At 39.9% G+C, this 15,169-nt stretch overlaps 1 protein-coding gene across 4 annotated transcripts in view; it reads left to right on the forward strand.

Moving 5' to 3' along the window:
• The window catches only part of PELI1 (pellino E3 ubiquitin protein ligase 1), a 129,248-nt gene that overhangs the window by 22,908 nt on the left and 91,171 nt on the right, over positions 1-15,169 (forward strand). For 2 of the 4 annotated variants that reach the window (XM_036873026.1, XM_036873028.1), the window contains exon 2: positions 10,297-10,377. The exons of 1 other annotated variant lie outside the window; for it this stretch is intronic. The gene's annotated coding sequence lies outside the window, so the exon portion shown is untranslated. Of the gene's footprint in view, positions 1-2,100; positions 2,234-10,296; positions 10,378-15,169 lie in introns of all 4 variants that reach the window. One more of the 4 variants, XM_036873027.1, reaches the window with a different exon arrangement.

Here is a 15,169-nt window from a genome sequence, read left to right on the forward strand (position 1 = left end):
GGAAAAGAGAAGTTTTTAAAGGAGTAAGTACTCTGTGTTTAAAATCCTATAAAATATTATGCTCTGCTAGAGTATGTGCCCTTTTATGTAGTCAGGACACACCATTGTATGATTCACAATTACAGGTTCCACTTTAAAATACTTCTTCACTCCTGGAAAACTACCCTGCCAAAAATCACTTTCCTGGTACTTTCAAACAAACATGGTTCTTATTCACTTCAATTCATGTGGCTTTGTTAAGATTCTTTTTCCAGAAATTGTAAAGATTCTTAGCCACCTACTTCTCTCCATGCTTGGAATAAGCCAGAAAACTCCTTTTTGGGTTTGCATGTTTTGAAGCAATTAGCCTAGTCTTTAAATTCATTCTGTACACACAAATAATAATTACAGTAGTTATATTTAAATGATTATCCTACACTTGCAAATTCTAGATAGTCAGTCAACATACCCTCAAGAGGTATTATTCCATTTTTTTCATTTGGGAGCCTAGGAGGTATTTAATTCTCACTTCCTAGCAAGGCCAAAGAATATTTCTGATTTCAGGGTAAACTTTTCATCTGTTCTCAGTGCTACTGTAGTTACGAATGTGAAATCAATTAAATGATGCACGTCAGCAAAAAACAGCTATTTAATGCAGGCACAGATGAAACAGATTCCAACATGGGTCTGAGGGTAATAAACTAATAAAAAAGGAAACCAGGGAGCAACTTTGATGGAAGTAAGCTGTTTGCCTTTGCCCTGGAAAGTTTATAGTGTTTTAAACAATTGTAAACATGTCAGTATACATGGATACTGTTTCCATAGCAGCATAGCCACAGTTAAGAGTTTCTCCAAACATACCCAAAAGGAAACTAAAAATAGCTTGTCTTCAATATCAAAATACGTACATATACATATTCAGACAACAGTACACAAAGTAATGTGTAATTAGAAGTTCTGCAGACACCAACCTTTCACAAAAGCACATCGCAGGTGACTTTAAAAACTAATGAGTTCAGTACGTATAAGAATGGGATAGAGACCAAAGAGTCCAAGAGAGGGAAAGACGCCACCTTGAACTCTGAGATCAGAGGCTCGTGACCCCAAATGCCTCCAACCGTTGCTTTTTCTGCTCCACCTGACACTTCCCTGGCCCCCAAGGGCCCCTGTGTCCTATTTACCTTTGGCTCCTATAAAACTGGGGTTGAGTGTATGATACATATTATTATCTCCATTTATTGCACTATTCTCTCATCTTCTTAAGTTTTCTAGCCAATATATTTCATCCTCTCAATAGAGATTGAACAGTAGTTGCATTTTAAAGAATAATGTAAGACCAAATGCCACACTTTCCCAATGAACTTACTTCAACTGACATACAGAGACAGGAATAGTGATTCCAAAATGAAGACACTGTGTCAGTATACTCTTTGCAGCTTTGCTGTTTGTACTTCTTATTTACAGTATATCCAAGAATTATAAGTATTTTAAAAACATCATCTAGTGGGAAATATTATTGCTAGGGTATATGCAATTTGTCATCTAAGCTGGGACACTTTTGAGAGTGAAAGAGAGTATTGTTTATAATTACATTGGGGAAACAGGTGTAAACCAAGACTGCCTCAGGCAGGCCCAGACAAATGGTCACACAATATTACACCCAAGAGTATAAGCATCTTGAGGGCAGGGATGAGGTTTATTTATTTTTGTACTTCAGCACCTATTGCAGTGCTTTATACCTAGAAAGAACTCAATAAATGCTTGTTAAGTGAATGACTTTCATCATTGGATTATATTCTGTAAAACTTAAAAAAAATTTTTTGTACGTAATACTAAGCTGGGCATATTTCTTTTTTTTAGTCCACAGTCTATGTGTTAGGGTTAAATAAAATCCAACATAGCTCTGCAGGTGAATCTTTCTTCTCCATCATCCAATCTTCTCCTTGAAAGTAAAGAGGATAAAACTGGAAAAGTAAAATATACCTATGAGTCATAAAAAATAATTCTATCAGTGTGGGATGATTTATGAAAGCACTGAAGGAGGTTTAGAGTATGGATTCAGATAAGAAGCAATTTCATACTCTACAATGGTTATTATCCTGGTTTCATTTTCTCTGCCAGGAACGTTGGCCACTAGGGAGAAATACAGAACAAGTATCAAATGAGTACACTCCAACTAGGAAGGATGCTGTTTGTCTTTCATGATGAGGAGTTGGGAAGAGTACTAGCCATTGGTGAATTCCCAGGAGTAATGGTAAGAGCCTCTTCACCTTCTGCCAGGATCTCCCAGGATCACAGGGAATGTCTTACACAAGTCACTTTCCATTTGATGGACCCCCAGTTCTTGGTTTATAAGCTGCATGAAAGGATTGCTGTGGAAAATAATCATAATATTCAAGAGAAGCACTTAGCAGTCTTCCTATGAAAAGCACTGTAAGTCTCCCTATCCCTCCATGGAGAGGCAGCAGAGTTTGGGAGGCGATAGTGCCTATCTTCGGGACCTCAGGATCTCAGACTCTGCAGTCTTACTGTTTGTGTTTGCAAGCCAGATTATCCTATGGGATGTTGCCTAAACTTTTTGGGCTCCGGTTTCTTCATCTTTCAAAGAAGGAAAATAATAATTGTACCTTCTTAAAGGGTTGTTTGTGAGGGTTAAACAATATTCATGTAAAACACCTAGAACATAAATGTCAGCTATTGTTTCTATCCAGCTCTATGTTTCTTTGGCCATATGGCAAGAGTTCTACTGGAAAAAAAATTTAATTAAAGGCACAAATTATGCTTTTATGTTTCTAATCCAAAGAAACCCAAATGGGTGTACCTAATGCCAGAAGGAATCTTTGAGGCCTAGGCCACTTATAGACTCGATCCACATCCTATTCTCATCTCTCTCCCCAGAATTTGCTTGTTAACTTAACACCAAGGGGACTTTGTATTTTATTATTATTATTAATTAAATTCCATCAAACCCAAGCTAGTTTGTGTGCTGGACCATGACCAACCACTCCATTTCAGGGAAAGCTGAAAGCCTGCACCTAAAGAATGATATTTCTTCTTTAGTATCTAATTTAGAAGCTAGAAAAACTGCAGAGAAGTGAGCGTCTTTACAGAATTATGTAAGGCTTTATATTTAATGAATTTCTGGTGCCGGAGAGGATGGGGGTGAGAAATGGGCTCTTTATATTAATCAAACCATGTTGTTATCTATGGAGAGTATGCCAGTTGGTTAAATAGAGCCAAATTCTGTTCTGTCAGATAATTATGGAATTTGACATTCATAGAGGTTCTTTTTTAATTCTGGGAATAAGAAATCTACAAACTCATTAAATTATGAAATGTTTCAACCCTATTATCCTAATACAATTACCCCATGGACTATACTGCCACAGGAAGTCTTTGGGACAGCTTCTGATGTTTAGAAAGACTCAACAATAGGAATTCGATTCATATAAAAACCACCACAGTGTGGTTTAAGAAATGAAATGAACATAAATCCATCTGATTTATAGTTACAGTTAATGATTCTAAAGAAAGATACTGGTACTCACACTCAGCACAGAGTCTTTTATCCAACAAATCTATACTGGTATTCAAAGTGCAGAAGGGCAGGGAATTCCCTGGCAGTGCAGTGGTTAGGTCTCTGCGCTTTCACTGCCGGGGCCGGGTTTGATCCCTGGTCAGGGATCTAAGATCCCGCAAGCTGAGCGGCACAGCCAAAAAAAAAAATTCTAAGTGAAGAAGGGCAGAGGAAACAGAATCCAAACCTGCTTAAGAATATTTGGGGGCAGGAGAATTGGCCACAATATCTGTCTGTTTCTTTTGAGTAGTAATAGCAACAATTCATCTATCTAGCAGTGTTACCATGTATTGCTTCCTTAGCCACATTAAGGGAAATCTAATTATTTCACACAAAATAGGAGTTTCTAATGAAAATTTTATTTTTCAATGCATTTAATAAACTATGAAGGTCTAAATAGCACCTAGATTTTCTTAGAGTCTTTAGAAACCCTGACTTCTTCATATCCTACCTGAAATGTTCACATGCTAATGGATGGAACCAGCATAGTGGAGTGGAAGTTGCCAGGGCTGGGAGTTGGAGAAATAGAACTCCCGTCACAGTTCTGTGACTTGTTAGCTATGAACTTGGGCAAGTCATTTGGCAGTGAAATATTGTTGGAGAACAGGAAATTAACATAATCTCAAAATGTTACCCCACAGAGTATTTCTTAATACTCTTTAGGAAGAAGGGTGCCTGTACAATGGAGAAATCTGTGAGACACCAGCTTAACCTAGTGATCAAACTTAACATCTCCAATAATGGGCAAACTGACATTATGTGACCCCATTCCAAGCCCGTAGCAGACATCATTAATGGTTCTCAGCACGGTTTCCCATGAAGCCAGGGCACAGACTCAGAATCTCTCTCAAGACCATTGGCATCATCCTGCAGAAGGTGTTCGAGAACCTAAACAGGGTGCTGATGCTGTCCTGCAAGTAATGGACATAGCATGAAGTGCTACTACCTCTGTAGTACTGGGGACCTCCAGGACGTCTCCCAGGTGGCTCTGAGAGCCTCAGTAGATGGAGGATTAAAGATCCTGGGGCCTTGCAAACAGCACTGTCGAGATGTCAGACAGCTCTACCATCTGGGGAGAAAATTGTGTGTATGTTTGTTTAATCCAAAAGAAAAAAAGAAAGGCCTGTTATCAGTTGGTCAGGGCTGCCAAGTGAGATACAACTTATTTGCTATCAGATTATTTATGGTAACTGAGGTATCACATTTGAAGCCACTTCGTTGATTAGGGTCACACTTTCATATCCTACAGAAAGAAAATTTGCTGTGGGGAAAGTGGGCTCTGCCCCCACTCAGGCTTCAAAATTGTTCTCCAAAATTAAAGTGTATTCATCTGAATACTCCCAATGGTGGCAAGTAGACATCTTTAGAGGCTGAATTTGTGCTTAAATGTCACCTTTCCCATCTAACAAACTGTTTTCTTCATGTTATTTCTCTAGCTCAGCCCCTTATCTGTTTCCTTTATACCACTTATCCCAACTGGCAAGTATTTTTAAAATTTGTTTGTTAGCATGTTGCTGTGGGGATGGATTTGGTCTGTCTTTCCTATTATAACGTCAGCTCCAACAGAGCAGGGACTATTTCTGTCTTGTGCATTGCTGAATCCTCAACTTTTAACATATAGCCTGGCACACAGGACACTGAATGGATATTTATTGATTAAATGAATCAGTGGGTAAATGAATAGATTTGTTTTTTAAAAAAATATCCCAAGTTATTTAGAGTTAAGTCTATGGGGAAGCAAAACAATCAACCTTCCATGTCATGGCTAAAAATTGAGGTGACATGCTAAGTATTTAGTCCTAAGTGGTTCACAAACCCTAACCCTGGCTCTAAAGGCAACACTAAAACAAAAAATTCCAAAATGCTTTGAAGAGTGCTTTGCTAGGATAAGTATGTGTCTTCCAATATGACTCTTAGAAGGATAAAAAGTAATTTGAATGTATAAGTTGTGTCATTTTTTTTAACGTCTTTATTGGAGTATAATTGCTTTACAATGGTGTGTTAGTTTCTGCTTTATAACAAAGTGAATCAGCTGTACATATATCCCCATATCCCCTCCCTCTTCAGCCTCCCTCCCACCCTCCCTTTCCCACCCCTCTAGGTGGTCACAAAGCACCGAGCTGATCTGCCTCTGCTATGCGGCTGCTTCCCACTAGCTAGTTGTGTCATTTTTTAAAACAAGTTTTATTCATTGCCTCGGAGTCCTACATACCTTGAATATCTTACATAACACATGGAGAGGAATGTTCTCTCTATAACCCTTGCTTTAGAGAACTCTCTGGTTGTCAGCTGAAGCTCATGAACAAAGTGTTCTTTCAGTGCTGAGCAAGACCACAGCTGAATAGCAGATCAGATTAACCAACGCCACCGTAGCTGTAATGACATCCTTAGAAACTTGAGAGTCCTCCCTGAAAGAACAAAGATCAATATTTAGTTTCTTATATGCCTTGTGGGCATTCCGTCACTTTTATGGCCTCCTGTTCTGCCAATTCCCTCATCTCGAACTTGACTTTGCTCTTCTGGGAAAATAGACTAGAAATAATAGTAATACAAATGTGAAAGCACTTTCAACAAAATATAAAGTTTGAATCACAATACTTGTGCCTTGTTAACACCAAGATTTGACTTCTTTAAAAAATAAATCTTTTCCTGCTGTATTTTCAAACCGATGTATTTTTTGGTATGAACCACATAGACTTTACTCTTTACTAACTACGTTTCAGGTGAAAGGAAGAAGCAAAAGTTACATACTTATTGTATATTCCTTTAATACACTGAAGCCTGTAATACTAAGCAATGCACAGTCTAACTCTTGGTGTCAACTATTCCCAGATATAGATTTTACACACTGTTGCCAAGGCTTCAACTCACACGATACGCCAACCTCCCAATTTTCACACATTTATTTTAATTTTTTAATAAAACAAAGAAGAAATTAAGACTAGTTTTGGAATAATAAGACTAGTTTTGCCCACCAAAATATTTTGGAATTGGAGCTGATGGTGTAATTTGGGAGTGTTGCTGGTGGGGGTGATGTGATATAATACCCTGCGCAGTGAGGAGCTAAGCCCAGTCCTACTCACCATCCACCTTTTCTGATTACAATACATCCATTAACATGGCCAAGAGGCTACCAAGGTAAGAAATAGCAAAAGACAAAGTAAGAATGGATGTTATCTGCCAAACAGAATATGTTAATGAATGACCAATATGACTTGAGCGAGACCACAGCCAGAGGATGGTGTGAGAGAGCAAACCAGATTTTTAAAAGAGTGGGGTAGCACATAGTACTGAGTAGGACAAACTTCCCATCCCGTGTTCCTATGATGGATGCAGTGAAGAGCGTGGAGAATGGCAGATTTAATGGTTGCGAGCTACTGCCTCTGCAACTTAGACATCACTAAGGACCTTTATTCTCTAGTTTATGAATAATCGTTTTTATGTCTTTACTTTTTTTCCATAAATTTATTGTTTGTGGACATAAAGTCCATGGTCATAATAATGAGATAAACACACACACACACACACACACACACACACACACACACACACACACACACACACATACAAAATACCTGACAGATTTTTTTTCAGCCTACTGGAGCATGATTTCATTTTTTTCTTACGACAAAATTCACTTTTATTTTTTTAAATTACTGCTTCTCAGGAGCCTAACCATCATGCTGAGCAAGAGAGATAAGAGTGCCTTGCTGGAGGTGCCCGGGGATTAGCTAGTTGGAGCCTCTGGGCATTTGTATCACTTTGGCTCCATCACAAGCTTTCCTTTCTTCCCCTTCCCACATCCCATCCCACACACCCACCCAACATGCCTATCTCCAAGGGCCCTGGAGCTCCTAAATGACCCTACCCCTTTCTTCCAGTGCTTCCAAAAGAGTCCAGCCATGTAAAGGGTACAGCCTCATACAAAAACGAGAAGTGGAAATGTTTCTTTGTTTCTACTCTGTCTGCATCCTCCTGGTATCCCTCTCCTGTGGCATTCCATCAGGGAGGAGGGGGCAGACAGAGGCAGGTGGTTCTGGGGTTGTAGGAACATAGGAATCTTTGTGGGATCATCTCTTTCTTTGGGCCTCAATCCACCTCCCAGCAACAGTTCCATTGCAGAAGGAGGATGATGAATTTTGGGTGATCTCGTAACCATTTCAGCCACACAAAATTTCAAACTCCCTAGACCCACTGAAACTGAAATTGGAATGGCCTCAAAATATTCAGGATCTCATGGCTTGGTTTTATTTTTGTTGTTGTTGTTGATATAGATTCTACTGATTCAAATAACAAGGCATCAGCTACTCAGAAGATTGCTGTGTTCCTTGTCTGATAGTCTACCCCATCTATCATGTTCCAAAGACCAAGTATGTAATTTTATTTCTTGATAGTTCAGAAGAAAAACATTAGTAATGATTTTCACAGGTTGCCTATTAATTTTCCCTTTCCACCTTGGGGTTATGCAACCACTAACACAGTTGTGTTTGCCTCCAAACCCCTGAATTTGCACATGCAGTCATTTAGTTGCTTAACTACTCAAGTGGATAGAACAACAATTAATCATTTACAAGCACAGATTTGTGAGTAGGAAGAGGGGCCTCACTGAAATTAGGGATGCAAATATATAGATTAAAATTGAAAATTGGCCTCAATGATCACAAATAGCTAGGTAGAAGTATGTAGTTGCTTCTGCAGTCAACTAATAACCTCTTTAGCACCGAATCCCCTAACTGACTGCCACCAACTCCCTAGCACAGGCCTCTACTTCAGCCATCTCTAACCTTCTGATAGTGGCCCAGATGCACGGGATATGGCCAGGAGCCCATTTGCAGCCTTAGCCCAGGGCTCCCAGAGAGTCCTAGTCTGTCTTGCACCTTAGTGGTTTGTATACAGTTCTTCTCTCCCCTTCTAGATAATAGATTCCTTGAAAGCAGGATCCATGTCATGCTTTTCTTTCTATTTCCCATAACACTTCCCTGACACATAATCATTGCTTAATATTTACTTGTTGATTTGAATTAGGTCAAGTCACAGATGAATCTGGCCCCAAACCTGCAACTGAGGCCACGTTCAGATGGTGCTTTCACTAATTAAGCTGCTGGACACCCACGCTGGATTTGCTAGGTCGGGTGCCTCCAGACTACTAATCCCCTCTCTGTATACCCACCACTTCTGTCTTCCTTTTCACCAAAGATGCTGATGTCATTGGATCTTGCTTCTACAGCGTCACATACTAGAAGAGGAACTCGAGAAGGAAAGGGAAATCTTTGTCCAGACCTCTCCCTTAACTTCCTTGTTTCCTTTCTTGGTTTCCATGTTGGTCGTGTGGCAACCATAGGAAAATGTTTTGGAGCTCACTGTGAGGTTCCTGAAATGTGGGGAAGTTCTTATAAACCTATAGGCCTTCTCTATAGTCTCTCCTTAACCTCATATTCAGAAGCCAAAAAGGTCACTTTGTTTCCTTCAGTTCTTCAGAAAACTGGAGCCTAAACCCAGACAGACCTATAAGATTTCTCTACTGTGAGACTTTACAGATCCCAGTAGTATCTGGGAGAAAAACAGAATCTTGAACTTACAGCAAAGGAAGAGGAAGGAACAGCCAGGGCACCCATCTGGATCTCACATCTCAGTACAGAATAAGCAGGCTCAAGTAGGGTACCTCTAATGTCTTCTCCAGGACAGGAAGTAGGAGTCACTAATATGGCACACAGTGGCCATCATAATGGAGCCACCGTCACCAGTTGGCAGAGATGGGGTTTTCAACCCAAGCTTCTGTGTACTAGAACAATCACATTTAGCTTCAGTTTCACATCACCCACTAATGTTTCTAATTCCTTCTAGTTATTTCTGTCTTTTCATTTAAAACATCAAGAGTCATGCATTAGAGGGGTTGTGAGGAAGTAAGACTCCTTCACATCAGCTCCCAGCAGGGGCCACCCAGAGGGAGCAGCTAGAGGCCAGGGATCCCACTGGTTACTTACAGTGGTGAAAGCAAGGGCCCTAGGAGGAGATAAAGGCTTAGGGGTAAGGTGGGGGGAGGGGAGGGTGTTATGGGGACCATTAAGTAGCTGGCAGGAGGCCAGTTCCCTTTGTGGTTGTCAAAGTGTGGTCCCAAGAACAGCAGCACCAGCATCACTGGGAACTTGTTAGAAAGGCAAATTCTCAGGTCCTACTCCAGACCCGGTGAATCAGAAACTCTGGGGGTGGGGCCCAGCCATCTGTTTTAACAAGCCCTTGAGGTGAGTCTGAAACTAGTCAAGTTTGAGAGCTCCTAGATGTAGAAAAACTTATGGTTACCAAGGGGGAAAGACAGGGGGAGGGATAAATTGGGAGACTGGGACTGACTCATACACACTACTATATATAAAATAGATAACTAATAAGAACCTACTGTATAACGCAGGGAACTTGACTCAGTACTCTGTAATGACCTATATGGGAAAAGAATCTAAAAAAGAGTGGATATATGTATAACTGATTTACTTTGCTGTACAGCAGAAACTGACACAACATTGTAAATCAGCTATACTCCAAGAAAAATTAGTTTTTAAAAAAAGTTTGAGAGCCACTGAACTAGAGGCAGGTGACCCAAGGGAGTGAGAAGCCACCCTTTGGGTGATACAAGAAAGTAGAAAGTGGAGGCTCAGTAAATGAAAATTTTCCACGCTCTAGTTTTTAGTCATCTTTAAAATTTTTCTTTTAGATCTTAGTAATATAAACATTGCTCATTTTCACAGGGGAGGAAAACAACTCTGCAGTCGAATTTGCTGAGCACAAAGTGAAGGGAAGTCTGCACCAAGCTGGCTAATAAAGGCCATGTAAGTAATCAAGGCAGGCAAGTCAAGGGCAGTAAATCTCAGACTTGTCTTGGCTGGTTCTGCTATCTTCACTGACCACCTAAACTGAGCAATCAGCAATAACTTTTTTATTTTTTGCTGTGTAGACATTGATGAAATGTTCATAAAGTATTCCTAATTTATACCAGAAAGATTAAGTTATTTACTCAAGGCCATATGTAGGGAAACTAAGTTACCTACCTATTCAGGATTACACTGTCACAAATGGGCAAGATCCAGACTTCAAGGTTCTGACACTAAACTTGAAAGTATCAAGTTCAACTTTTCTTTCTCTTTTAATTCTTTCCTTCCTAATGAATTATGGCAATTTAACTTATAACTTTAATTTTTTCTGCTTATGGAGCTTTCACAATATTTGTCCTGAAAACACATTACCTTTTTATTAATAAGAAAAAACTAAGGTTGAACGCAAACAATTTGGTAACAACCCACTTCAGTTAACCCATTTTGCTCCTTAGGCCACTGCCAATTGTATGAACTTGCAAAACCCTAGATTAAAACTGAGTTTCCCTATGACGCTTTCCTCAGAGTTAATTTCCGTCAGGGACCTATTAATCATAGACTAATTATAGAAGCCACTATACAATAATGACTTTCCAATAACTCCACTACTAGGTTACACTAGTGTAACTCCAGTGAAAATACACCAAGAATTTTCTCCTGACCAGAACTAGCCAAGTCTCTATGAAAATTTGTTTGCTGTAATTTTTTTTAAAATTTAATTGAATTATAGTTGATTTACAATATTATATTAGTTTCAGGTGTACAACATAGTGGTTCGACATTTTTATAAATTATACTCCATATAAAGTTATTGTAAAATATTTGCTGTATTCCCTGTGCTGTACATTATATCCTTAATCTTATTTATTTTATACCTAGTAGCTTGTACCTCTTAATCCCCATCACCTATCTTGCCCATCCCTCTCCCCACTGTTTGCTGTGATTTATGTTTTGTATATAATAATTATGCCTGCATGTTATTCTTGTTTTACATCTAAAATGACCTTGTATCAAGTGTTTTGACTCCCTTGGTAAGGTAGGTAGTAAAGATTAACCTAAAAGGTTGTTGATTCCCCCTCACCTCAGGATTTAAATAATAAAATTTAAAAAAATTTTTTTACATTTTTGTCCCACTTCTCCTACTGGGCCAGCTAGCATAGCACATTTACAATAATTTCTCCCCTGTGTTTGTCAAAAGCACATTCTGGTCTAGATCAGAATTTCAAGTCCTATGAATTCTTGACCATGTAGTTATCTGGAAGCTCATAGCTTCTTTCTTCTTCTCGTGGGCTTTTTTATCAGATTCCACTGTAAATTGGTACAGAGGTCTGCCTTAAGCCAGCACACTTTCTCCCAAAGCCTAGATACAGGCTGACCCAAGACCTAATGAAAACGTATTCCTGCAGAAGAAAGGAACTGCTCTCGAGATGTGCACTCTTTTCAGGCTTTGCAACCAAATGTTTTGCGAAGTTCTTTAATTGCCTTTTTTTTTGAACAAGTGAGAGAGTGAGCCACTAAGTCTCCTATTATATTACCAAGTGAGGACAGATGTAAGGAAAGCCTTTTTTTTTTCATTCTTTTTGTTAGTTGTAACACTAAATTAGCCAAATAATTCACACCTAGTGGCAGGTGTAATCCTTCTTAAGAACATTGCTTAAGGATCTCCAACCTTTCCCAGCACAGGGTTAGGTGAGTTTACTCAAACTGTGAAGTGATACCGAGTGGAAACTCTGTGTTTCAAAATAACCCTGTCTTGGTACAAACTGTAGATAAACTAATCAAACCAAATCATAAAAGCAAGCCTGAGCTACAGATAATAAGAGCTAATGTTTACTGAGCATTTTGAGGGGGGGCAGGGTGCAGGTGCAAACCAAAATGTTTTCCATGTATTCATTTGGACTTCTTAACAACCTGATGACGTTTTACAAATGAGGACAATGAGACCCAGGAAAGTTAACTTGCCCAAGGTCACACTGCTGGTGAGTGGCCAGGCCAGTTAACAAGACCTCTAACACATGGCTTGCAAAGATCTCCCCTCCCTCTTTTATTCCACTGCCTCCCACTCGCCCTCCATCCCACTCCTCACTCCTTGCATTCTATTCTGTGGGGTTAGCCTGGAACTCTGGTTGCCTTCAAACTCCTTTGTTTCCCCAAACCCTATTTTCCCCATAGCCACATCCCTGCCCCTGGCTGGAGTCATGCAGAAAGCCTGAACATCTGACACGCATTGGTCACGCCTCCTCCCTTTGGGGACTAATTTCACGCTGAGCTTAGTAATGTGTGCAAGAGCATTATCTCCTTCTACAAGCAGCAGCCCCTAGGGTAGAAGTGTATTCTCTGCCCATGGCTAAACTGGGGGAGAGCAAAACTTAGGGAAACTGAGGCACCCTAACATACAGGAGCAACTTAATTCCTCAAGTGGTTACATTAAAGATGAGACAAGGACAAGATGAATATATTTAGACTTGTGTTTCAATCTGGTGGTTCTTCTATCATGCTGCCCACCCTCTTAAGCCTTTCTCCCCGTGAGGACCTCTTAGTGGCGAGTTGCCCAACCCACACACAAGCCAAAGCAGACTGGCAGAACCCTACCAGGGCACCAAGCACCATTTCTAATAAAGACAGGTGGCTACTGCTCCTTTGTCTTTCCCCTTATCTGAGTGGATCGGAAGTCCAGGTACCCCATAGGATACAGGGTGTCTGACCTTGACGACCCTGCAGTATTAATTTATTATCATTAACTTCCAAAGGCTGCAGGATAAAAAAGAAAGAGCCTGTCCACGAATAGCAAACATACTATCCTCCTCTGCTCCCCACCCCACCAAATACTTGTGTCAAAAGCAACTGGAGGCAGGAATTGTTCTGTTCAACATTTGTCCAGCTGAGACCATCTTGGGGTCTGCTTTATCTCTGCCAGCTTCCAAATCCATGGGGAGTTTTAGGGTGCAACAATACTAGGGCAGGTTTATCTTTGCCACATATGACTTGAACCATATCGAGGTTGTTACCCCAAACTTATTTGAGGAGTATTTACTATAACATCTGGGAATTTTAGAGCTCACTTAGGGAAAGCTTTAACTGTAGGAATAAGCACAAAGCCAGGCTCCTGGTATAGCTGAACTGTGGCACAAATAATTTTCCTTTATTCCCAAGTCCACACAGATCTATGGCACCTGCCAGGTGCCAGGCCCTGAGCATGCAGAGGTGAGTGCCACAGACAAAAGTTCCCGTCCTCATGAGACTTTACAATGGCTTTTCCTGGGAGATTCTTGGACATCAACTATTTACTTTCAAAAGATTCAGTGGGAATTATTTTAATTGAAGAAGTACTCATGACAGCCGGTTTGGGGGCAACTTTTCCAAACATGCTGTAACAAAATTGGCAGTTTTAGCTAAATCACACCCTGTTCCTCAGACATTTGACTCAGATTTTTCTTTACTACAGTAAATCTGTGTTCAGAACGTGGGGAGTTGTAGGGACCGGCCACTCCAGCTCTATCTTAAAGATGAATTTTCAAGCTGGACTACATTTCCTAGAAGAACAAACCCTTTAAATATTTTTATTCAAAGAGGACAGTGTTGACAACCTCTAATAGTCAACCTGAATATTTCAATGGAAGCCTTTCTAGGCTTTTGTACTGGGATAACCAATGGAACTAATAGACTTAGGAAATGCCAGAACTTCTAATAAGGAGAAGGAGAAAAAGAAAATATATACTCTTAGAGGTTTTCATAAGACTTAATCAGGCACTGGACACTGCCTCAGATTCTGAGTGACTTAATATATTAGGTGTTTTATGACTCATGCTTCATGTTATCCAACAAATATCTATTCCATGTTCATTATATATCATGCACTAAACACTTTACTAGCTTTTTCACTTAAAATCTTTCAAATTTTGTAAATTTTATACATTTTTGATGCTGCTGTTTCTGTTGGTGTCTTACGGAAGTTGTGCCTTCAGGTATATTTTTCTGCAACATCACTAGAATTAGTGTTACAAAAAGTCTCTGTATATTATACATCCCTTAAATAAATACATTAATTTTCTATACAATCACTATTCTTATAAGTGTTTAAAATAAAAGTGAATGTGAGGCTTCCCTGGTGGCGCAGTGGTTGAGAATCTGCCTGTCAATGCAGGGGACACAGGTTCAAACCCTGGTCTGGGAAGATCCCACATGCCGCGGAGCAACTGGGCTCGTGAGCCACAATTACTGAGCCTGCGCGTCTGGAGCCTGTGCTCCGCAACAAGATAGGCCGCGATAGTGAGAGGCCCGCGCACCGCGATGAAGAGTGGCGCCTGCTTGCTACAACTAGAGAAAGCCCTCGCACAGAAACGAAAACCCAACACAGCCATTAATTAATTAATTAATTAATTAATTAAAAGAAAAAAAAGAATCCGCCTGCCAATGCAGGGGACATGGGTTAAAAAAAAAAAAAAAAAAAGTGAATGTGGTCTTCAAATGTTCACTCTTCCATTATTAACCCTCCCACTTTCAAAAATTCCTAATTATTCAAAGCTGCTTATTTCTCAGGTTCTGTTACAGCAGCAATAAGTGGTTGAAAGAAAAGATATTTTCCTTAAAGTTTTAAGAAAGGCCCTTTTCTATACAAAGTTTCAAAGAAATTTTAATGAAAGAAAGTCAGGCAGCACAATAATTACACAGAATTCCTCTTTAGCGTCAGAGAGACCCAGGTTTAAATCTCCAAACCCCAGCTCTACCTCTTATTAGTTATGTGACCTTG

This window comes from Balaenoptera musculus, chromosome 13 (genome assembly GCF_009873245.2).
Source record: "Balaenoptera musculus isolate JJ_BM4_2016_0621 chromosome 13, mBalMus1.pri.v3, whole genome shotgun sequence".
Taxonomy (NCBI): Eukaryota; Metazoa; Chordata; class Mammalia; order Artiodactyla; family Balaenopteridae; genus Balaenoptera; species Balaenoptera musculus.